Source organism: Fringilla coelebs (genome assembly GCF_963513975.1).
Source record: "Fringilla coelebs genome assembly, chromosome: 1".
Lineage (NCBI taxonomy): Eukaryota > Metazoa > Chordata > Aves > Passeriformes > Fringillidae > Fringilla > Fringilla coelebs.
In genome coordinates this window covers 71862312-71888203 of record NC_140028.1, presented here as the reverse complement: position 1 = coordinate 71888203, position 25892 = coordinate 71862312, and positions in this window count along the sequence as shown.

The window sequence follows — 25892 nt, the reverse complement described above, 5'->3', positions numbered from 1 at the left end:
AAAATCCTATCCCAAAAGTACCCAAAACGCTGTTTCTAAGAAGTCTCCTGTTATTCTAAATAGGAAGTAGTTTCTTTCTGTGATGGTCAATGTCACCATAAGAAATTAGAATTTTGGAGGTATAGGAACATTAATTGGTTTACTTGGACTGATTATTTGTCAGATCTTTTTCTCAAATGTTAAGACAACCTAGGGTGCTGCAAATACAGTGCCACATTGTCTTTGTACAGATTGACATGTGATTTACCAGACTCCTAAGAAAGCATCACAAAAAATTTACTGCACTTAGTAGATTTTCCTTTGTAGATTATTGTTGAACAGAATAAGAGCAGAATTAACAATTATGCCCTGATATTAAGCGTGCTACAGAATAGAAATAGTATATCTGAATATATATGCTATTTCAAGCATTTGAGTAAGGCAAATGTCTTACTGACATCTGAAAGCATTCTAAAATATATATATAGCTTTTTACATATGCTTGTGTCAATGATAGCTCAAATGTAGACCTATTAGATGAAAGAATAGCATCAAAGCAATCCATAATGGCAATTCTCCCTTGGTTTGAAGCTGACTTTTCCATAAGAGCTAGATACAGCAATAAACATGAGAATAATTATCCAGCTGGGCAATTGGGAAGTATTTGAAAATTTCCAGGCAGATACATCTTGCCCGAAAAAAACACTCCACTATTAATTTGTTTGCACTCATGGTTGTCTTAATGCTTGCTATTTAAATGTACAAAACCACTATTTGAAACAGTTTGGTTTTTTTTTTTAATTTCATTTCCTATTGCCATTTTTACCGATTAATGTGTGTAACTTCTTACTTTTAAGTGGTTGCCCAGTTCAGAGTTCCCTAAATCAGCAACTTAACCTACTTAAGAAAAATTAAAAATTGAGGCTTAGTAATTAAAAATGTGTTCTCAGGCCTATAGACATATATTCTTTTATTTACTCAGGTGAGCTCCTCCACTTAATTTCACAGGATTACTCACAGCAATAATATTAAACATGCATATGGGGATGAATAGTATGAGCTCTCTGGACCCCTTCCAGTTCTATTATCTAAGATTTCTTTCAAATCTCTGGCCCTGTTAGTATCCTCATTCAGCAGCTTGCTCATCTGAGAAGTATATACAGGAATCAAATCTTACTTGTTGAGAATTTTATCATTGTTTAAAAGGAAGGAAGACCAACATGGACGTTTTGTTATTACAGTATTTATCTTCAGTTAGCAAGCCATCATTAGTTATGGTAATAGTTAGCTATCAATAATTATGGTAATAGCATGAAAATTAATTACTGAAATTAATCCCTAATGCCTCCTTATGATGCCTCCTTTCTTCTACCAAATTAAAGATGTTTTTTTCTTTATTTCATTGGAAGCTGCTCCAGATATAGTGAAATAATATAAAGAACAAGCTAAGTGTAAAATTACATTTCTTACTGTTATAGAGGGCATTTTTCTCCTATGAGTTCTGGTTACAGACAGGGCAGGGTTAGTTTTTGCAGCAGCCAGGAGGGACATGGCCAGGACCCTGAGGTTATTCTATATTACCTCATGCCTTTCCTAATCCCCTACAGGGCATCCACACACAAAGAGTTAAAGAATATCCTATCCCTGGCCCTACATAGAAACTCTTTTAATGAGACAACACGATGCAGGTGATAAATCTCATGAAAATTTGACATTGCAGAAAGTCTCAAAGAATTTTTCAATATTAGTTTCAAAATAATTTATTTTAATTTATCTTTGTATAATTTTTTAGTAGCTTCTAGTGTTGCAATGATCAGCAGGTATGCTGGGCACTGATTTTCATAGCAGTGCAGTGAGAATGCACACTGCATTCACATGTCTGTTTGGAAGCTGAGGAAGCTTTACCCCAGTGCTTCTGTTCAGTCTGAAGTGTTATTAAAAGCTGCTCATCCTACTGAGGCCAGGGTCACAGCTTTGGAGAGAAAGAAACTCTGCACACAGCAAGTCAACAAATAATGGAATTGTTGGTGTCAGTATGACCCAGTCAACGACTCAGTGCTGCTGACAACAACCCACTGAAGGATTCTGCTTTCAGAATTCAGAGCAGGACACAGGAGATGCCTGAGGGCACAAGGGGGCCAAACTAGGGTGTGTCCTATGGAACATGGATGCAGGGAAATGAAGATGGACTCACCCAAGTCTTGACAGCTCTGAGGACACCCTCAAAGCAGGTCAATGTATGTGTCCAGGATGGCAAGTCAACCTCTGTCTTGACACTCCTAACACATGACCAACTCTCAGAAAACACTTTTATGATTGCAGCCTGATGCAAAATATGTTAGAAAAAGATAAGAGAACAACTGCAACCTCTTTAAATGATCATATTTTTTAATACATTTTTATGCTTCTATTTCATCAATGAGATGAAGGCTGTCATTTTCCTCTTAAGCTTTCTCTTCTTTAAGTTAGGAACTCCCAGCTTGTTTAACCTTTTCAGATTATATATACAACACTTTAGCTGCTTTCCATTTTTATCATCAAAGTTCCATTAATTGCTTTACATCTTTCATGGAAAAGAAAGCTTTCCTAGCAGAATAAGCTAGTCTGGGCTTTATGTTTATACTGTCCTGTTTACAGCCTGTCTGTTTATACTTTCCAGAGTGATGTTTATCTCTTTTCACACTACCCTGACACTGTGATGTCACAGTCTTCTCATCATCCTCCATAGTTCCTTGTATGTTTTTCTGCATAATTGCTAGGGACACACATCAATTCATCCCTTCCAATCTTCATGATGTTTATCATTCCTGCATAGGATTACTTGTCACCACCTTCTGCTGAATTTAATTCATTTCATAACTTTCAGTAATTTTTAATTTTTTTTTAAATTTTCATTAGCTTCACTGGAGTCAGAGTAAGCAAAATTTGTAGCTTCTCCTTTGTCCAAATAGAGCAAGAAGTAGTGGACCTTTGCAGAGGATATTCTGATTAGATATTCAGGAAAGAATTTAACTGCCAAGAACAGCAGAAGTGTGGGATAGAGTGGGTGTAAAATCTTCATTGCTAAAGTCCTTTCAGATCAGGATCGACAGGCATCTGTCAGGAGTGACATAAGTACAAGTACAAAAGGGCTTTATGCCAGTAATGGAATAGATGAGGCTGCTTCCAATGGTTCTGTGCACAGAGAAAACCAATAATTGCTTGCAGTTGCATGAGGCTGCAGAGTAAATTAACCATAGGCCAGTGAAAGAAGTCTTGATAAAAGAACAAAAGCTACATTTTAATCACATTTGTCAACATGTGGTCTTCAAAAGTAATTCAGAAGGATTTCCAAAGAATATGAGGCATCAGGTGCTTGGAAATATAACATGTATATACACAGAATCTATTGTTTGAAAAGATTTTAAGCATATTTATATAAAGACAAAGCATCAAAAATTATCTTTCATTAAAGGTGATTTTTTTTCCACAAGTAATGCTGTTGAATATTTTTAATTTTTTATTTCAAATCTGTTAAGTGATGCTCAAAAGTTTGCTTCCACTTCTACAAAAAGACACTGCACACCTCTTTGTGGTTTTTTACTCTTTTAGATTAAGAATCTCAGTTTGCAGTTGAGCAGAAGTGGCAGAAAGTTTCAAGACCTGGTGATACAATCAATAATAAGTTTTCATAGCAATATTCTCTGAGGAACAAGAACAAAATAAAGTTCACGCTTCACGTGGTTAGAACCATGCAGCAGCTATCAGCAGGTTGGGTGGAAGGGGAGAGCAGCCTGGCTTCTACAGTTGGTAATGCTTCAAGTGCAGTGCTTCATTATTATACTCTGGTTTCTGCAGAACACTCTTGTGCTTCTGAAAACAGTAATTCAAAACCTGCAAACCTACTGCAAGCAAAGTCACCCCAAGGGATCAAGAAGTTAACCTGAATTTCACAATAACTCGTTTCTTATCAAGTCTTTTTTTTTCTTTTTTTTTTTTTCCTTTTTCTTCCCAGCAAAAAGGATCATTTTACAGAGTTGGTTCTTGCAATAATATGAAATGTATAATGGTGAGAAAGAAATATCATAAGAGTAACTGTAAGTAAAAAAATACTGATTTAACTAGTTTGGTCATGATATAATAACTACCAAAAATATACTGAAATTATTGTAAATACCAATGCAGAAATTAACTGCACTCTGCTTTTTTTTTTTTTTTTTTCAGAGATTCTTCCCTCAAAGCTCTGCAGCAGAGAAAGTATACCATTGACCAAAGGAATACTGGGTGCAAATTCATAAAGCTTTGGGGAAGAAATTCATTTTAAAATAGCAGATTTCTCTTGCAACTACTGTAAGTCAGTATTGAAACCTAGAAGAGTAGATACAAAATGGGACCTTTACATCTTAAAATTTCTCTTTAAAGATAGCTTCATTTTCCTTTAAAATAATTAATTCCCAAGCATATGATTGAGATCAGCCAGAAGAATTTCATGCAGCGTTGCTGTAGAAGAGCCAAGCTGCAAAAAGCTGTAAAACTGTACTGGGAATAGACTAACACACAGGGGGATATGTGCTTGTAAAATGAACCTGGCAGTATTGTAATTACTTTCTCTCCAGAGCATGGTAGATCTCCATGCAGCTGCTCCGGCTGTGCTTCAGCCCTGAGGCCATATTCCTGACAGGGATATATCAGTGTTGCATCACATACATTTCAAATACGTGTACCTTTGTGTGAGCAACACAGCAAAAACCAAGAGCAGTTATTTGAGTTCTGAAGGTAAGCTCTGAACGAGTTTGAGTGCTGCTTTTCCTGACTGCTGCTGCTGTGTGTAAGCGGTGCCCTGAAAGCCGCTCTCCCCAGTCCAGCAGTGCTGCCATGCATGTGATCGGATGTGGGGAATGCCGGGAGCTGTTGGCAATGAACTGTTGGACTGAACAAATGCTTTTATGTACGGGCAACAACAAAAACCTGTGCTCCTCCTTCCCTTCTCCCACCCCACTGACATTCTGCTCTTGAAACAGCTGCAGGATCAGAACAACCTCACAGAAGCAGTCGCAGCTCAGCTTTTATCTTGCATGTGAGAGGTTAACCCAAACCTGAGAAGGCAGAACTGTCACAAGGAGCTCTATCAGGAGAGCAGTGGTGTAAAATAAATTACATTTTAAACACCTTCATGGAAAAGTAAATAAGCAAAATGACTTTGCAGCGCAGGGGTGTCTGCACCAGAAATACAATAGAGCAGACATAAGAAATACCTTGAAATTGTGATTTGAGTAAGTAGAAAATATAAAGAATTTGTCTTACATTTTTAACTTCTAAATCCTCCAAATAACTGTGCCAGTACACAACATCAAGAAATTAACAGCTGGCATGTGACAGCTGTTAGTCAAAGTAACATACAGGAGCACGAATCAAAAAAAAAGAAAATCTCAGCTATCTTGAAATATTTGAGTATCTGTTTTTATAAGACAGTGTTAATCCAGAAATAGAAAGAATTAAAACTCCAGCAAATAAATAGGCTTGAAAAATAGTAACATCATACCACCATTAAACACTTCATGTAATTCATGCCCACTGCAGAAATTTAATAAGGTAAAAGTAGATGAGTAACGATTAGAAAATGGTATGTAATTTGATTTATTTTATTTGTCTAAATAACCAAACTTATGAGCACATAGTTATAACTCAACAACACCATCAAGGACAAATGAGAACTAGGATCTGTGTTTCAGAGGAGTTTTCCCATTTATGCTCCTTCAATCATATTCCCTATGTTGTATCTATCTAGCTCATGTTTCCATTTTAATTAATAGTACTTTGCATCTGGCTCAGTCATGTAGAATGAGATCTTTATCTTTTACTGAACTTTCAGAAGTGTGGTGCATGTATAACATTTTGTTTGCCCTTATGTGTCTCTTTTTCATTCCAGTATGTCCAAAGGCTTCTTGCTACATGTTTCTTATTTTGATTAGCTGCAAAAGTAGGGGCCATATGCTCCTCCTCCCTCCCTTTTTTTAAAAATAATCAGAGATGAGCAAATGTTAAAAACCACAATTTAGTGTCATGAACTGAGAGGTGGAAAAAGCCTGAATAACTCATCAACTTGCTCTTGCTGCCAGTTTGAAAAAACATCACCACTGGAATTCTGAATACGAGTTTAGGTTCACCAGATCATCAACGGCAAAGAATGTGTTATGGAGTGCTTAGAAAAATGGTGTTGAGCCAGCCACCAGCAATAAAAGTCAACATGGGTTCACAACAGGAAAAAAATATTTAACTGATTTTATATCTTCCTATGATAAGTCTTAGTGGGGGAAGAGAAGGCAGTGGATGTAGTTTTCCTGAGTTTAATCATTTTTTTTTGTCCCTCACAGCATCCTCCTGGGCAAGTTATCCAGCTGTGGGACGAGCACAGTGCATGGATGAAGAAGGGCGAGGCTGACGGGGCTGTAGAGCACGGAGCTGCACCTGTGTGGCACTCGGTCACCAGCATTGCTCCTGGGCTGTCTGAAGGGACAAGGGGCCCTGCAGAGGGATCTAGCCAGGATGACACACTGGGCTGTCTATGAGAAATGGGATGAAACTGAACAAGTCAAAGTGCCGGATCCTGCGCCTAGGATGGAGCAACGGCAGACACAACTATAAATTGGGAGAGGAGAGGCTGAAGAGCAGCCCTGTGGGGAAATCTGAGGGTGCTGGTCAGCTCCAGCAGCTCAGTGTGAGTCAGCAGTGCGTTCTGTGGCAGCACAGAGCCCGAACCCCACTGGGGAGCATCACACACAGCATCAGCAGGCGGCCAAGAGATGTGGTTATCCTGATGTATTCAGTGCTGGAACAGCCTCAGCCCAAGCAATGGGTGCAGTGCTGGAGCCCCCACTGAAGAAGGCTGTAAAGGTCCTTGAATATTCCCAGAGCAGGATAATAAAACTGATGATAGGGCTGGTAGGAATGTCCAGTGAGGAGCAGCTGAGGACTTTGGGCTTGTGTAGTTTGGAGAAAAGGCTTCTCAGTGGTGATTTCGTTGCTCTCTACAGCTCCCTACAGAGGGAGGTGCCTGGGATTCAGTGATAGGACTCCTGGCAATGGATCAGAGGTGCACTAGGAGAGGTTCAGATGGCGTTAGGAAGCATTTCTTTACTGAGAGGTTGGCCAAACACTGGAACAGGCTTCCTGCTGAGGTGGCTGAAACCCAAAGCCTGTCAGTGTTTAAGAGGCATTTGAACTGTGCCCTTAATAACCTGCTTTAAAACTTTGGTCAGCCCTAATGTAGTCAGGCAGTTGCACTGGATGATTGCTGTAGGTCCCTCCAACTGAAATAGCCTGTTCTATTCTATTGCAATCACACCACAATTTCAAGACAGATAATTCATGATGATTTTTAACTGCAGCTAGCTGCAGATAGTGAGCCACAAAGTTACCTTAGATGTTTCCACCCAGATCATATTTTAAACCAGAAAGATATTTAATGAGCTGCAGTATGGCAACACGGCCATGTATCTTGCTCCTGATTCATCCTTCCTCTTTTGATTGTCTGTTCCTTCCCCACAGCACTTGTATAAAACATAGAAGTCTTATCAGGAAAATCTTGACTTAACAGGGCAAAGCCATGTCATGAGCAATAAAGAACAACTTGTTTCATAAAGAAAGATTAAATGTCTGGATGCTATAGCAGAGCTGACATTGGCTATAAAAAGCTAATATGGTGTTCCTTATCAGGGAGAATTTCTTTCTAGCATATCACAGGTCAGACTGGAAATCCCTGAGGTATGAAAGGTAGAAATAATAGAATGAGAAAAAGTCTCATATATAATCTCACTTTTTTTTTTTTTTAAGTAGCTTTTTGTCTCCCTTTACTTCACCAATAACATGAGATATTTCCAGTTACTATGTTTACTTTGATGGATGCAGAAATTAGAGTACTTTGGAGACCACAAATGACTTTTCTTTGTTTGTCTTACTGTAATTTGTCTGAAGAATAGGTGTTTGATAGTGGGGTATTCCTCAGGGAATGGCCCAGTGATTATATAGAAATGAGCACTGCCAAATCGTTCTTTCTGAAATTCAGCAAGTGTTTCCTAGCAGAAGCTGTGCCTGCCCAGTGAGGAGCTTGTGTCACAGATGTCCTTGAGGTAGAACACCCATCCTCAGGATCACCAAGATCTCCATCCCTGCTCAAAAAACCTATTTCCCAAAAGGCTGTTTGCATAAACCATCCTTCAGTAAATTGAGTTTTAAACTGAGCTGTGCTGTATCACTGGAGAAAATATGGCAGTCATCAACGTTCAGTTAAAAAACACTGAACAGTAAATAATGCATAGGGAATTTCAAAATTTTGTTGGAAGATAACCTAAGTGAGACTGTCACATGCAGACTGAACAGCATGCATTAAAAACAAATATTAGTTTACTATTTAGAGTTTCCTCTAGTTTGTAGCCTTCTCCTTTTGTTTCAGATTTTGCTGACTCATATGTTTTGCTATAAAGAACTTTCTTTTTTATATTGGTTCTGAACATGGGTTTACTCCCAAACTAATTTTCAAATTCTGTTGAAGACTCCTAGCAGCAAGTGTTGGTAAAATCATTTTTATCATATCCTTTTTACTGATTTTTAGAGGAAAACTATATCTATACTGGTGGTATGAATGTTCATTAAGTAGCTGGAATGAATTAAACTACTGTGAAAGACTGCTAAATTAAATGCATTCAAGTAAAAGGAAGCATTACTCACAGGCTCCAAGCATCTGCTTCAGATGAAATAGGTGTCAAACACTGGAAGCAGCAGAGCCTTGTTTCTCTGTGAAAAGAAATGATCTTAAGCCTTTACACTCAAGAAGTTAAAATCAATGTACTGGACTGGCTACAGTTAAAAATAATTGACAGCCTATAGGACAAACAAATGAGATAATGCTAAACAAATAGGGACAGCCTAATAAATTACTGAAATGTATGCATCAGTGTGAAGGGGTTATTTTCATGGATTTGGAAAGGGCAGATTTGTTTAGGGCAGTGAATGACAAAGATCTATGATAACAGTGAAGGAACAACAAAATGTAGTGCATATATTTTCCTCATTTTTAGAAAAAATATTGTTTTATTCTACCTAGGAATAAATAAGCAAATACTTGCCTTTTTAAAAAGTGTACTGAATTGTAACATGTATATAAACAAAAATAAAGTTAAAATTGCAGAAAAGCTACAAATATTAAATACCAAAATACTTCACAGAGCAATTCCACATGTTTTCTCAAATATAAAAAAAAAGGGCATAAGAGAAATACAGAGAAACATATTTAATTAAGAGTGTCTTTTTACTGGCAAGCTAAAGACCTGTCTTCTTTCTGGGCACAGACCTGTCACTGCAGTACATTCTGGGGGGTTGTGTATCACAGACTCTTAATCAAAGATCCTTGTTCTGCATCTAGATTTTTCCTGGTGTACTAGCTTTTTGATACAGCATCACTTTTGCACTTATTTTTCTTTAGATATTGTCTAAAAATAGAAAAAATTTACATGTGTTAGACAAAATCAGTTTTTGTTTCAGCCACCTGAATACAAATTTCTGAATACTAATAAAGGTTTAGGTAGGTGATCTGTATAAGACTCAAAAATCAACTTTCTTTTCTTGTAAAAATTTCTAAAAGGACATATTGTTTGCCATAACTTCATCAGGTGAAGTTCCATATTTTCAGACATGATAAATAAAATTATTTTGTAGAGTTGTATGCTTAAGGAGACAAAAAATGATCAAAGCCAGAAGTCATGATTTCAGAAGGGCTTGGAGGAGAGAGGAAAAAACCCACAGTTTTTGTCTTCCCCTCTTATTCTAGCAGAATTTTAAATTCAGACAAAAGAAGTTCAGTTTTTTGGTCCCTTCCTCCCCTCTCATTTTTTTTGCTGTCTGCAACTCACATATGAAAAATAAAGATGCTCGTTATGTGCTGCACTTGTCTGTTTAATCTTTGAAGAGTGATGAGGTATGGGGAAGAAAGTCATATTTATCTCTCTAAATTTCAGAAGTTTATTTCTTTGATTCATTATCTATTATATAGAGGTTGAATGAACACAGGAATGCTTTCAAAGAGAAAATAAGGACTTCTGCCAAATATTTGAGGGTAAAATAATGATTTTTATGTATAGTCTTTGAGTTTAATGTTTCATTGGTGGGAGTGTTTTAAAGGAAAAGCACATTTATTTTCTGAAAAGATTGAGAGAGTTCTCCTAAAACCTTTCAAAAACTATTGGGATGGCTAAAAAATTTGCCTAATTTTTCTTTTTCTGTTGCCTATTCTTGGGGTCATGTGGGGAAACATTTTTCCTATGTCACATGCTAAAATATCTGACAAATTCACTAATTCTGGTAATTTAAAGAACATCATATAATATTTAGATCACAATATTAAATCTTCCAGAAAGGTATTTTATACTTCTTCCTTTATATTTGTAAATGAATGTATTTTGGTGAAAGGTTTTAATGCAAGTTAAGCATTCAGCCATATGTTAAAGCTGGTAGTGGTGGCAGTCTCTGTGCAGGGCATACTGACTAAGAGTTCTGCTTCTGTTACTCGACATTTGGGGATGTAGATTTATGGCTGAGTTATCAAGAATGTTCAATCATCATATTTCTTTAGAAATTTCTGCTATTTCTAGCTGTAAACATTTAGCATCACGTAAATCATAGTATAAAGACTTCTGTATATAGATAATATTGTCAGATTCTTAACAGACCCTGTTATGCAGTTAGTAAACAATATGAGGCAGTGGAGGAAATAATATGAGAAGTGCCATTTATTCTTTCCCAAAGTTTCAGTTCTTGTAATTTTTTTTTTTGTCTCATCTAGAACCGATTCCTAGTGAGCAGAACACAAGTAACATAAGGAGCAGCAAACATGTTTCCTTTCTGCAACAACACTCTGAGAGGGAGAAGTGTTATAACTACTGGGGAATCAGAACAGCAGAAGCACGTTGTCTGCAAACCATGAGGAAGGAGATGTCTGGTTTGAGACTTCCTTGAGATTTCACTTCCACAATTATTTTCATTCATTTCCTTCTGCTGTTTTGTCCAGAATCACACCCTTCTCTAAGCTTACCACGGTTTGACCCAAGGCACATTGGAGACTAAGAAAGAATCAATAACCAAATGGGCTCAGATGTTCTCATGCAATAGAATTATTCAGACTCTCTTTGTTTTCACAAAAAAGCTCTGAAAACATGTGCTGTCCATTTCCCAACTGCTGCAAACCTTTTCCAGAAGGATGGTAAAACCATGGGAAACTCCTGTAGGTGACGCTGACTCCCACAGGCACAGTTCAGGTGCTGTATGGCCAGCTGCAAAAGCAACAGGTATTTGGGCTGACTTCCTACCCCAAGGAGACCTGTGAAGTGAGGGTCAAGAGAAGTGGAAAGCAGTGCAGGCTGATGAAAAGTGTGCAGCCTTCAGTTCAGAATAAGCCTGCCACACACCTGTGAGGCTCTACAGATGTGCAGCTTGTGTGGGTTACAAACTGCCGGCTGCTTGTGGCCCCTCTCCCAGCCCTGGCAGCTCTGGGAGCCCCAGGAAGCAGACTGAGGCACTCCTGGCTCCAGACAGCCTCCAGCAGTCTCCTCAGCCTCTTGTTAAAGATGTACAGATCAAGTGCCAGCACATGAAATGATGCTGTTGTCATAACCTGAATCTTGCATGTCCCATCGGAGATGAATTTTCTTTGTGAAATGTGCAACAGCAGCTGATAAAGTGTGCTGATAAAACTGGCTGCGTTTTTCTATTTTATGCTTCAAATGCTGAAATAACTGCTTTGAGAGAAATATATCTTGCTTTTGTTCCTCTTATTCTGAGGCATAGTAAAATATTTCCATATTTTTAATTGTCTTCTCTTATGTTTCGCTGTGTTTCCAATGCTGATGTCCCTTCATTCATGCAAAAGCAGTCAGGATTTTACATTAGTCTTTTCACAGTCTGGCTTTCACTCTGAAATGTTCAGATCTTTGTGGAAAATGTACAAAAAAATTTTGCAGTAAGTTGCCAATGTCTACCTCCAACTTTTATTGGAGGACTTTTTAACTGCTTTGCTATCTAATCATGCACTAATTTTGCCTCAGTGGCCCCTTTGCTGGGACTGTTCAGAATAAATGTAGGAATCTAAATTTTGTACTTTATATTATGGTTCTGGATCATTTTAAAAATGCTCTGAATGTTTCTCATGCCACTGTGGCTTAGACTGCTTCAAGTCATGTTCTGCCAGCAGTGGTTCTGTCTTCATCCTAGGCATCTCTGCCTCCCAGTCTGCCATTTCAGATCATTAACAAAAACATTTGAAAGCACAACTATGTATGAAATATTATTGGTATAGATACAAGTAAACCAGAGATATTAATATTATCACTTTTAAATATATGAACATTGGAGCTGGAACATAACAATAATAGTAAAAGTCATAGCAACAATAGTCAAAAAAAATATTCGAGATCACATTAATACACTCTGCAAGCAATTAAACCACGATGTATTGAATTAATGCTTATGACAACGATATTGCTTATGTTTCCTGGGTTTTCTGCAGCAATACCCTAATATTGCTTATTGTTTGATTCCAAGTTTTATATCTTAGTAAACATACTGTTAAAGCTCCTGCAACCACGGAGCATATGTATTTTGACTCATCCCTTCTGTATATGTCATCCTATTTTGAAGTGTTCCACTCAGTGTCACAGCAATCTTTTTGTCCAAGGCTATGGCAGACAGTAATTACCCATAACCTGTGAAACAGGTTTATACAAATCATCTCTTCCACCCAAGGTGGTGTGATATGCAATTCCAGAATATTCAAAATTCCAGGCATTGTATCTTTTCCTTTTTTGTCCTTCCTTCCTGTGATGACAAGTATCAAGACAAGCTTTGTCTTTCTCTAGAAAATGTATGGCTTCAGGTCACTCCCATGTCATTATTACAGTATTTAAACACTGCAGTGAACTAATCTGGAGTTCTGTGATCCCCTCAGTAGACTATCTCAATGTTTTAAATACAGGTTGCCCATACCATACTGTACTCAAAGCCTCATTTTGGTGTTTGCTTTTTTTGGTTTTTCATGGGGTTTTTTCTGTCTACCTCTATCTCCACATACTTAAAGGCACAAAAGTTCCGGGTTCTAGATATTTTCATGAGCAGGTCTTATTCAAAATCTCTCACAGAAGGACAGAATCACAGAATGGGTAAGATTGAAATGGACCACCATTGGACTCATCAGGTCCAATCTCCCTGCTCAAGCAGGGTCATCCTAGAGCACATAGCACAGGATTGCATCCAGACAGCTCTTAAATAGCTCCACAGCCAAGTTTGTTTAAAATCTGTGCTTATACTGATATCTGAGATTTGAGGGAAATAACATCAAAACCTCCAGAATTTGGATAAACATTCTTAGGTGCCATAAAGTAAAGTTTTTTTGACCATGTTAAAAATGCAAGGATCTCCTTTGAAAATTCTGCTTTCTGACATGGGCTGCTATTTTAATACAGTACCCTGAGTTTCCTGATAACCTTCCACTGGACTTACACCAGGACATTTCTTCCACTGGGAAGCCCACAGGCAGGTGCTCTGTGAAACCCTAGTGCTAGACAGAGGGGAGCTCTAAACCTCCCTTGGCTCGCTGGCTACGCTCTTGCTGCCACAGCTGTTGGGCATTCCCTGCAGAGGCAGACAGCTTGCTCATGTCCACTTAAATCTTTGTTGTGCACCAGGATTCCCCATCCCCTCTCTGCAAACAACCAGTGGTGCCCAGCCTGTATTGCTGTAGAGTGATTCCTTCCCATGTGGGAGATTTCTGGAGCAGCACGTTGCTACACAAAAATCCTAGGAAAACAGTCGGAGGGCTTCACCATTTATTTGATCAAACATTGCAAGCAGCTGACAGATACTCATCAGAGAAGAGAGCAGAAACAGCCCAGTACCTTTAAAGATAGTTGTTGGAAAGGGGAATCAGCAAGGAGCAAGATGTCAGTTTTCTGAAGCCAAACATATTCATTTTGAACTGAAGACAAATTTTGAAGCCACTTGTAGTACTAACTTGTTGTTCCTTGTTGTGCTGTGTTTAATTTTTAATTGCTGAAATGTCTAATTTACATGAAAAAGGACCCTACACAACAATACCAGTTGTTTTTCCATTGGTTGGCGAGACAACTCCAGAAATGTTTTAATTGTTGTTGATGGTAGACTAGCACGAAGCTTTATGTGGAGTTGGAGATTAGTGCACTATAAAAGAAAAGATAAGAAAGAAATGCTACTTGCATAAGGGTTCCCCATCTTCCAAATCAATCCCTTTCTTCTACCACTGTTTCAAAGAAACTTGTGCTGAATTAGTAGTTTTATAAAGAAAACCTTGATGCATAATCAAACATACAGGCATATAACTCTAGCTATAGCCACTCCAGCAGACTTATAACATCCAGTCATAAATTATAATTGAATTCTAAATATGTGGGCCAGGATCTACAAGAGCTGAAAGGCTAAAGCATAAAAAATTACAAAATTTAAATTAAATTTCCATAGAAAAAAACAAAATACTATTACCACAAGAGTTAGTACAAATACAACAAAAGAGCATGGAGTAGAGTTCTAATTAATAGGAGAAACCAGTATGGTCACAAAGATCTATCTGTCTCTGGTTCAGGCTCAGGTTTCCACTGGAGTTTTATTGATTAAATATTCATAAGCTACCCTTTTTGCCAATTAAATAATAATCATGTCTGTCATAAGTTGAAAGGTCATTTATCTAAAGAACCTCACTTCTGATTCACTTCTTTCATCTCATGACTTTTATTTGAAACAGCTCTTCTTTCACTGACAGCAAGTATTGAAAGCCAAAATTGACTGAAATGTCAACTTTTCAATCCATTCAAGAGAATACAGAATATATATTATAAAATGGAGTGTGTTTTATGACTTAAAGAAGCTTGGGGAGATGTGTCTCCACATCTGACATGCATTTAAAGTTTACAACAATCCTGTTCCTAAATGAAACAAAATTATGTCTTTTTCTATCATTTGTAGAGATTTTCTACTTTTACAATTCTTGTGTATTTGATGTCAAAATCCTACAGTATTACCTTGTAGAAATATAAGTTCCCTTTCCCTTCCTTCCCTTCTTTCCTTCATTTCCCTTTCCCTTTCCCTTTTTCTTTCCCTTTCCCTTTCCCTTCTGTCTTTTTTCCCTTTGAATTTCAAAAGAGGTGCATTTTTCCAAGCCCTTCAGACAGATATTTGAGAATAGTCTTTATGAGTAGGCCATAAAACACTTACATCTGCTGGTGTTGGAAGAACTCATGTCTGGATGACACACAAGGACTGCCTGTGCCTGATTTAGTACCCTAGCCCAGAGCTATACCAGCACAGGGCACTTCTTGATAGCCCACAGGGCAAGCTCAGGACTGCTTGCAGTGACTCTTGCAAAGACATTTTTAGTTTGCCTGTGGGACCTCAGCAGGATGCTGCTGATCCTTTTGCCAGGAAGATGTGGGTTCCTGGTCAGGAGCAGGAATCAGTGCTGAAAAGAGAACCTGATGCCCATAGAAGTACTGGTTTTATTAATTATTTAATTATTTAATAATTATTGACAGGGTCTTTACTAGTTATTTAAAACTGTCTTAAAAATAAAATAAACCACCTCCAGACTCAGAAATGTTCCAGCCAGAGACCGCTTGCCAGAAATTTACCATTGCTCTCAATTTCATTGAGGGAAGGAGAGGTGCTGTGTTTAAAAGCCCCAGGCCTTTCCTCATTATCTGATTGTTTCCTGAGGAGAAATAATTTCTCTGTCATCTCTGGCAAATTAAACTTAAAAAAAAAATCAAGTAAGCTACTCCCTAAGATTTATTTCCTGTGTATCAGTCATCGGCCTGTTCTCTCGCATGTCAGTCCAGTGCTCGTGAGCAATCTGATCTCATGCAGTATAGTTAAGAAAGATTTTGAACTTAAGAAAAAGGGATAGGCAATGTATCATTCCCTTTGTATGGGTTGTGGAAGTGGAAATGCCAAAGTATTTTGACATTAACTCTTGATTCTAACTGGCTTTCATGACTCATTCGGTTGGTGAGTGAGCAACGAGACTGTACCAGAAAAGGAAACTATGAACAGCTTATTTAAATTAACATATGTTTCCTCAGTAAACTGTTTCCTGTTCTGATTGCAGGTAGGCTGTGCTAACTTTGCCTTGCCATGAACAAGCTTAGAAGCAAAGAAGGTGAGAACGTGGCTGAAGCCTTATGAGTCTCACCACACTTCAGCCTGGTAGTATGCACTCAGAGCTCTGCTGAGGAATGCCACATCTGTGTGCCACATGACACTGTGTTATGCACCCCACTAAGGTTAAACTCCGTGTTCTGTGAGCAAAGCAGCTGCCACTAACCCCGTGAAACTCTTAGCAAACTGCCTTCTAAACGTCCTTCTACTACCTCTTAGGTGACAGCGCAGCAATGAGAATGAATGAAAAATGAGCTTCCTCATGCTTTCTTTCAACAAATTCTGAGTTGTGCTCAGTATCTGAGATAGATGTGATAAACCCAAACGTGTCAAACATGGGTTTCATTCGCTATTACTGGGGTGAGTTCACCTTGGCTGGCTGCCAGACCCCACCCAGTCATTCTCTCACTCCACCTCTAGAAAAGTACAAGGGCATGATAAGATGGAACAGCTCATGGGATGGGAGAAAGACCAGTCTCTGTCACTGGCAAAACTGACTAGACTTGGGAGAAAAACTAAATGGACTTTATTGGCAATTGAAAATAGATCAGGATGGCAAGAAGCAAAGAGAAAACCACCTTCCCCCTGCCCTTTGCCTTCTTCCTGGGGCAAGCTTCAGCCCTTCACTCACAGCTCCTCTACTTTCTCCTCTCCAAGTGGTACAGGGAATGGGAGACGGGGGGCTGTGGTCAGCCCATAGCAGCTTCTCTCTGCTGCTCCTTTCTCCTCACACATTTCCCTGCTCCAGCATGAGCTCTCCACTGGGTGCAGGGAAATCCACAGTCTTTCATAGAATTACCTTCTACATTCAAGTCTGAACTTGAAATATTGTGTCAGCTGACACCTGCTCTCAATGCAAACTCCAGATAAACTGAGCAATGGAGTTACAAGGGTAAATCAAGGATGCCTTTTGAGGCTAAGATCCTTACAGAAGGTGGCTCCTTGTCCCAGCACAGGCTGAGCACGCTGGCAGTGTGGCTGCTGGCATCTACACACGCTGCAGTGCCACTGATGCACATCACCTGGCCTGGAGTCAGTGCTGAGCCCAGCTGAGCGGGCTCGCTGCTCCCACGCTGAGATTCAGTCTCTAAACCAACACATAAGCCTGGGCTTTCTGAATCCGGCTTTCCTCCCCATGTCTCTGTTTTATGTCCTCTAAAATGAACAATTTCCTACCTAGTCTTTCTCTGAGGACTGAGATGCAGCATTTAAATGAGGCAGCTGTACTGAACTGATGTGGTCATGCTCAGTTTATACTTAATTTTCAGGTATTAAACTGACGTTCTTAAACATGGTAGAGTTGCCATGCTGTCTTTCAAGATTGATGCTTTCACACATAATACCTCAGCATTTAGCTGTATAAGCCTTCTTTTTTCTCTTCCTCATATTTTTCATCATCACAAGTTCTTTTATCTTTGCATCTTTTTCATACTTAGAGTTTTTCCTGTTGTTGTTTACTCAATGAGATTCATGCAGCTTTTTTAAAAATGTCTCCTTGCCACAATATCTAGTAAGGTTTTTTTATACTTCTCTGCTGGTAAGGTGCTTTTATTGCCCCTTTCTTTTTGACTAGAAAGACTAATGTGACATCACTCCATAGCATAGAAATGGCAGACACTCTGGCTGATGAAATTTCCAGCTTCAAATATACCCAGGGGAACTGGACTACAGAATATCAGGTTGAATTTTATATCAGGTGGAAGTTTTTAATTAAACAGTGTGTAGGGGGCGTGTGTGTGTGTGTGTGTGTGTGTGTGTGTGTGTGTGTACACTACCTAAGGATAGGTGTTATCTTTCTTTTTGTCTTTACAGGAAGGAGTACAAGTCTCTGAGCTACAACAGCAAGTTCAGGTTACCTGTTGCTTACATGTTCAGGTAGGTAATCTCCACTTGTGAACGAGAAGTACATTTAATTGAGCTCTTACACTTTGAATACACATAAACCAATGTATTTAAACCATTATGAGCTGGACACTCTGCTAGTCTAAAGCAGTACAGCTGGTTTTTTATCAATAATCATTTCTTAAGCATGTTCTAACAGCATGATAAGGACCTTTCTTTTGGGTTCTGCTCAGTTTTCCGGGTATATTTTTCCTGATATATTTTCATATATCTTATCACTGCAACTTAAAATTCTCTTTTTAGAGGTATGTTGTGCTCTTTATCAGCAATGGTGGAAGGGCAAAGGGCAGAATATAGAAGCCTCAGGGTGACTATAAAACTTTGCAATGAGAAAACCTGACCTCATTGGGCTAGAGAATGCAAACAGAGAAAATTTACAGGAAAGTTGTATAAAATAAAGAAAAGTTATTCTGGGTTTGAGCACCATTGTAGGTACTATCTTGTTGAAGTCATGTTGCAAGAGCTAGTCCAAATGTTCCAAAAAACTAATTTAAATTAACTCACACTGCTCTTTTGCCTGCTTCCTCTTCTCTGCCTTTTTCTGTACATTATATTTGTCACAGTGGCCTGGATGTCTTGCTCTATTTTTATAACTCCCCCCTTCCTCCCCCCACCAAAATACTTTTCTGGCATCTGGTCTCTAATAATCTATTCAAATGAGCTTCACCCAACCTTATAAATGTTTATGTCCTCTCCCACAGGGATGGATGGCTTAGTTGAAAAAAAAGGAAGCTGGGAGTTTGCATTCCACTCAAAGAACAGCAAATGGAGTGGTGATGACACAGCTGGTGGTTCTCATTCTCACCTCTCTACAGGCACTCTCTCTCTTCTATTTCCTGGGCGGGCAGGGACACATTGAAAGAATCAAGTGACAAATATGCTGGACCAGCTCAGCCCTCCTGTGTCCAGTCTGCCCAGTGAAGTGCTAGAACTTGAGGGAAAGGGCCAAAAGCAAGTGCTAGCTCTCAGTACAAAATCTACGCTCCTTTTGCAGACCTCAGATACTCCAAATAGTGTGAACCCTGGATAGATTGGAGGTCATTAATGGGAAACTTTGTAAATGTCTTCAGATATATATAAACAACTCTAAAATATGAATCATTTTCCAAGAATGAAGTGTTGAAAATATCCGTCTTAATATTCATATTAATGCCCCACCCATTGATAGGTAAGAATTTAAAAAAGAGCCCTCTGCATCCAGCCCCCAGGTACTGCAGAACTGGAAGAAGCCGGGCAGAACTCTTTATGGGAAATGACACTTCCTATTTTCCTCCCCAGAGATTCAAAACAGTAAGTCCTTTTTTCAGAGGCAGATCCTGGCGGCACAGATGACTCCTTGGTGTCAGCCGGGGGTGCTAAGAGCAAGAGAACAATTGTATCGGCTCGGAGCAGACATCCGTCTAGCCCGGCATCCTGTCTGCCGCCGCCGCAGCGGATGCCCAGGAAAGTGTATGAGAACAGAAGCTTATAATGATGCTTGAAACATCTGGTGATTTGTAGCACAGAGATTTTTATCTTTGAAAAAAGTGTCTTGGAAGTAAGTAAGTAAGTGCGTGCTGGTAGATTTTTTTCCAGCTCTTTTTTTTCATACTTTGTTTTCAGACTCCGCAACCTATTGTCAAGTGTTTCCACAACCTGGTGACATGATGTGTCATGAATCATGCCCTTCTATGTCTTTTAAATCCATCAACACTACACTTATTTGAAGGTCTCTAGGTCATTCACTACTTGAAGTTTCATATCAGTCATTTCCTTTCCAGGATAGAGGATCCTTTCCAGGATTTTTGGTTGTTCCTTGTATAGAAACTACTCCACACCTTTGATCATCTGTATAACTTTTTACTGTTCCTACTTTATTATTTTGAGCTGTGGAGCAGAACTGGTTTCACAGAATCACGGAATCACGGAATAAACTGAGTTGGAAGAGATCCACAAGGATCATTGAGTCCAACTCCTGGCCCTGCACAGCACCATCCCCAAGAGTCACACCATGTGCCCAAGCGGAGTTTTCAAACAATTCTTGAACGCTGTCAGGCTGGTGCTGTGACCACTTCCCTGAGGAGCCTGTTCCAGTGCCCAAACACCCTCTGGGTGAAGAGCCTTTCCCTAATGTCCAGCCCAAACCTCCCCTGACACAACTTCAGGCCATTCCTTTGGGTCACTGGCCACCAGAGAGAAGAGATCAGTGTCCGCCCCTCCTCCTCCCTTCATGAGGAAGTGGTAGATGGCACTCCACTGACTTTTGTCTTCCAACACCAAGAAACATAGGCTAATGCAGGAATGTTTTAATGCCAATGTAAACAGACAAACCTAATTTTGAGAAGCAGCAAGACTGGGGCTGTTCCACAGAGGAAGGCCAGTTGTGAGCTGAGGGTGACCGGCAGCAAGGCAGGCAGGTGTAGTCTGCTATCTTACAGGAGTGTGTCCCACACCAGCCAACCCTGAAAAGCATGGGCACAGGCAGTGACAAGGTTCACTGACAGACCTGTGACTGCAGTGCAAGGCTGCAGCAATCAGACAGGGCCAAGGCAAGCCAGGAAGTCATGCCATCAAGGCAGGGATGGCAAGGTACACAGGTGCAGCTGTAACATAGCTCGGGGTCTAAGCCAAACTGCAGCTCCCAGATTAATGGATGGAAACTCCAGAAAACCTTACAGCTCCTTCTTGTGTGCCCTTTGCACAACCTTGAGACCCGGGGTGCCACACAAGCATTTTACCTGAGTCAGCTCCTGCAGCTGAAAGGCAGCCAGAGCAGAAGAGGTGGTGGAGTTTCTGTGTCTGGTGCAGGACATGGACAGTCACTACATAGAAATTATATGCTGGAAGTGAAAAATAACTTGTTTCAGGTGGAGACAGCCTTATGTTGCTGTTGTCAGCATGTTACACTTCTTTTAAATTCCAGATGCAGTTTTATCATTTTATTTCAACAAATGTATTAATTGCTGTTTGTCAGTTTTTTGGGGTTTTTTTTTAATGTTTGAGATGCTCTGCATGTTCTCCAAATGAAGTGAAAAAAGAATTACTACATTTATTTCATGGTTTTCCTTGTTGATCTGTTTTGAATTTTCTTTGTTGTTTCCCAAATCAAAATATACATCCACTCCAGTCTGTGATTCACACTGCTCTGGTTTAAACATGTACAGGAAAACACATTATAATACCTGGAACAGCAGAATGCAACTGAACATCTAACAGCTTCAAAACTGCTAAGACCTGTTAGAATTAGATCACTGGGAAAGCATGGAAGAGTGCTTACAACTAAACAAGTGAAGAAATGTGAATAATATCTTCAGATATTTGGATAATTTTTCCCTTAAAGTGAGTGGTAAAATCCTGTTAGCTTCATTAAGAGTAAGAATTTAACCCAGAAGAATACCACAGTTAGACAAGTCAAGCACAGCAGCCGTTCTGAAGCCCCTTGGTGGCTTCTGCATGTTGTTTGAGGTGACCAAGACATTGGATGTCTCTACTTCTGTGTGGATGTATAAATACTCACAGACTTTGTGAACTCAGTTTAGATCTTTTGCTTTGATCTATCAGATCATCTTAAAAAGGAAACTAGGCTTGCCTTCAGATCATATATTATACAATAGTGCTGCTGCAGGTCAGAGCCCACAATTACCTGCACTGCTCCGTGGCTCTTCAGCTGAGCCTGTGAGTCACAGCTAATGTCACTTAGCACATTAGCGGCCAAAACCAGAACTGTTTGAAAAGCTATCCTCAGGTCATGAAAGAGGCTTTGTCATAGAAATAGCTACACAGAGCAATTTTTCCATTTGCAACACTTGTGAGGTAGCAGTAGCTGGAACAAATGAAAAAGGTTGCCAAATGGTCCTGGGCTGGAGGAATGTACTATGTGACCTACCAGCCACACGTAGCTCTGCAGGAAATGACTCACCACTGGGAGCAACAAAAATTCCAAGGAATGGCCAGGCTCAGGGTGCACAGCTAGACATGTTTTATTCTCTTTTGTTCTTTTTGTTCTTCCTTCATAAGGATTGAATGCATAAAAAAAAAAATCAACTAAAAGATTGTGCCATTCCTGTGGCGCACAAATAAGCATTTAAGTTGATTGAATATGACTGTTACTATCAATTTTCATAGAACATCTTTCACAGAATGATAAAATGTTTCTTAGCTGGTGTTACAAAGTCATCACTTCTATTTATACTACAGAGAGAAGATAAAAAAAATTAAACAGTCAACTTTTCCATTTTCTCTTAGTCACCTTTGTACAAATCTTGCTCTGGGAGTGACCTGGAGAAAGCTTGGCTCAAAATAATTTTTAGCTTGCTTCTTTCTCTCAGTCTGGAGCACCCGTGCCTGCTGTATTTCCAGAAATGTAAGAATTTTAATTTAAATTGGTTTTTATTCTAAAATACAATTGAAACCATATCTTTATAACAACAACAAGAAGAAGATCTTTTCTGTTTACCTGATAATATTTTTTTCCAAAGATTTAATATACTAGCCCATCCTCCTGAAGAATTTTAATTTAAAGATTCATCCCCACCAGCAGAAGTTGATATTCTCAAGCAATCATATAATCCAGGCATTAAGACAAATATCAGATATTAAATTTTTCAGCTAACTGATGAAATATTTTAAAGTCCTTCATCTCAGTGATAAAGAGAGGAGGTGTCAATACACAAACTTGTATGAAAAATTAATTAATATTTGCATTTTTCAAACTAACACCACATGGAGCAGAATACCCAAGGGCAAACAATCCTTGTGTATTATTTTCTTTGAAATGTCTCTTTTTTTTCCCCAGAAAGTGGAAAATTCTGCCTGAAAACTATCTTGGCTGTTCTCATTATAAGGTGTGATTTTTCCTATGTTATTAAAACTTCATCTGAAATGTAAACCAATATTTACAGACCAGGTGTTACCTGTACATTAATAGAAAAGAAATTTTTGTTTTATTGTGAAATACACATTGTTGATAGTGAAAAAAAGAAAAGAAACCCACAACAAGATGAAATGCTAATATATATTTGTTTTGGAGGCATAAATACACGTAGGCTGTAATAAAGAAGCTTATGATTGCCGGTGTGTTTACCAGTCTCGCCAGTCCGTGATGCATTCGCTGTGTCAACAGTGTGTATTTGCTCAGGAAACATTAGTTCCTGTCAGCAGCTGAGTATTTTACTGGCAGCACAAGTGATGTAGTAAACAGACATGTCTTGGAAAGCTCTGGCCTGCTGAAATGCCAGTGTCTCCTCTTTCCTAGCCAGTATTCTAACATTCAAACCAGCCGCAACTGAAGCCCTCATTCCTGCTCAGTAAAAGCTCAGCTTATCCTCTTCTGCTTTTTATTTCTATTTCTGTCATTGCAAGGCCCTCTTTTAGAAGTTAATGCATTGTGATTTTTACAGTGCAGGAGATGAGAGGTGCTTCTGCACAGCTCTCCCTCCCTGTCTCCCATCATATCCCTCCCAGTTCACTTCTCCTTTGGCTTGAGAAGAACTGCATTCTACTTTTGCTAAATTAAACTCTCCATAGCCTTTAATTAAACTTTCAGTGCTTTTGTTAATAGCCATTCCTATTTGGGTGTAACTTAATGATAATAGCTACCCTGTAAAAATATGCTGCTTTCAAGGATGAAATGTCACTATCTAATCTTTTCTCCTTCATTTATTTTTGTCTTTCCTTTACTGGAATGTTTCTTATCAGCTTGCCTTGTCAGAAGAAACAAACTCTTTCTAAAGACTAATTCTCTTCTGGTGAATATTAATGACCTGGCCCTGGAGAGAGGCTCTGCACATCTGTGCTTTGCTTCTCTTAGAGCTGAATAAGAAAAAATACAGTTCAAATCTGATGTATTTTGTACTTGAAAACGAGCAGACATGATAAATATAGCTCAGTTAGACACGAAAGAAGGCCTGGGAGAGTCTTAAATTCTACATCTGATACATTTAGTTATTATTTCTGAAGCTGTTTTATCTCAGTCCACTTAAATTGAAGTAAATTCATAAAACTTTTTGCTATATTGAGAACACTTCTCTTAAAAAACCCTACAAAATGTGGCAAATTTTAAAACTGCTTCTTTATCTTTAGTTTTCATACAAATAGCTGTGGTTGTGCTCGTGATGAATCTATGAATCCAAACAGCCTACTATGACACTTGAACTTCTGGATGACACAAATATTTGTGCTTCTGAAATTATGGTAATTCTACTATTTAGCACATCTCTTGGTTACATACAGGTAATTCTTAAGCAGATGTGTTAGATCACCAATGCTATCAAATGTTAACTGTACTAAAAAAAAATCTATTTTCTTCATTATAATGATACAGATTGTAAAAGACAGCAGTTTAGTAAAGATGCATTTAATTTCTATTCAATTTTCAGGAGGAGTTGTGACAATGAAGAAAGTAGCACTCGTATTGTGTTTAATAAATTTTGTATTGTGCTATGACTAATTATTTTATCAATTATGGAAATGTAATTTCATGGGAATGGATTGTAATAAACAATTGTTCGCAGCTATGAGAAATACAAAGTGTTTTTTAAGCAGGGATTCTTTCTGACCTACCAAAAAGAAAAAATTTACAAACAGCATCTTAATGAAATCCATGCCTGGGGCCTTAATTAAAGCAACTTAAGGTCCATCCAGCATATACAGAAAATTGGATTCTGCACTAACATGCCTAAATATGAACCAAACAAAAACCTAAACATAGTCTAAAGGGCTCAACGTTTAATTTCCATTTTTTGAACAATTTTAGTCATTACTAATGCGGATATGTCTTCCAGTTGTCCTCCGAAAACTCCTATGCATACTGAGCCATCCATCTCCTTATAAACAGTTTAATTTGTGTTTGAGGAAAGCAAAGAAAATATATGTAGCAGATGTGATCAGGGGCAGCTCAGATTTTCTGATGAAATGTTTTACTAATGCAACAAGCTGTTTGTACCCAATATGGTTTATCCTGGTAAATTTTTGAAGTCCCGATTTTCCATCAGGAAGCTCACAGAAAAATATTTAATTTCAGCTTGATTTGAGTCTTACTAGAATAATTTCTGTTTTGCCTTGTGAGTCCTGTACTTCTACCTTTTGGTCTTTTCTTGGGGTTAGGCACTGGTGGGATTCTTGGTGTATAGTGAGCACTGTTGTCTGGCCATGATATCTGACACATTGGAAGTCTCTATTTTCATCCAGTAATCCTCTTCCTTCTCAAGGGTAACATTCCGCCAGGGAAAATACAGATGAATGTTAAATTTAAATTAACACTAACATTAAAATAGCTTGAAATCAAGCACTTCAGGTCATTTTACCAAGTCAGGAGGAAGTAGTTTGATTTGAAGGATTTTGAAAAGCTTTGAAGTGAAATTGCTGACGTTTCTTTCCTTAAACTTTTTAGAAATTTCCATCAAGTTCCTTAGATTCCCCCACAAAAATTTGCTGTAGTTATAGAAGGAGGATCCGATATCAAAGGTTGTTTTCCAAACCTTTTTTTTTTTTCCTAGAGCACTTAACTGTAGAGAGCAGTTCATTTCATCCTTTCAAGAATATAGAAATATTTGAGCAATGGAGGTGAAAGCAGAGCTGACCATTTTCTGTGAATAACACTTATCCAATTCACTTCTGTGGCATCCAGTCTGTGAGGAGAAAGAGGGAGAAAAATCTTGGCAAATGCTGGGAAAGCATATGTAAATACCTGTGAAGGTTTTGAACTCCTTTAACCCTTGACTGCAGAAGGTGAGGACAACAGAAAATTATTTGTACAGACTTTGGGAAAATGCAATTACTGCCTGCATTAACAGAACTCTTCCAATAGGATCAAATTTTTGTCTTGC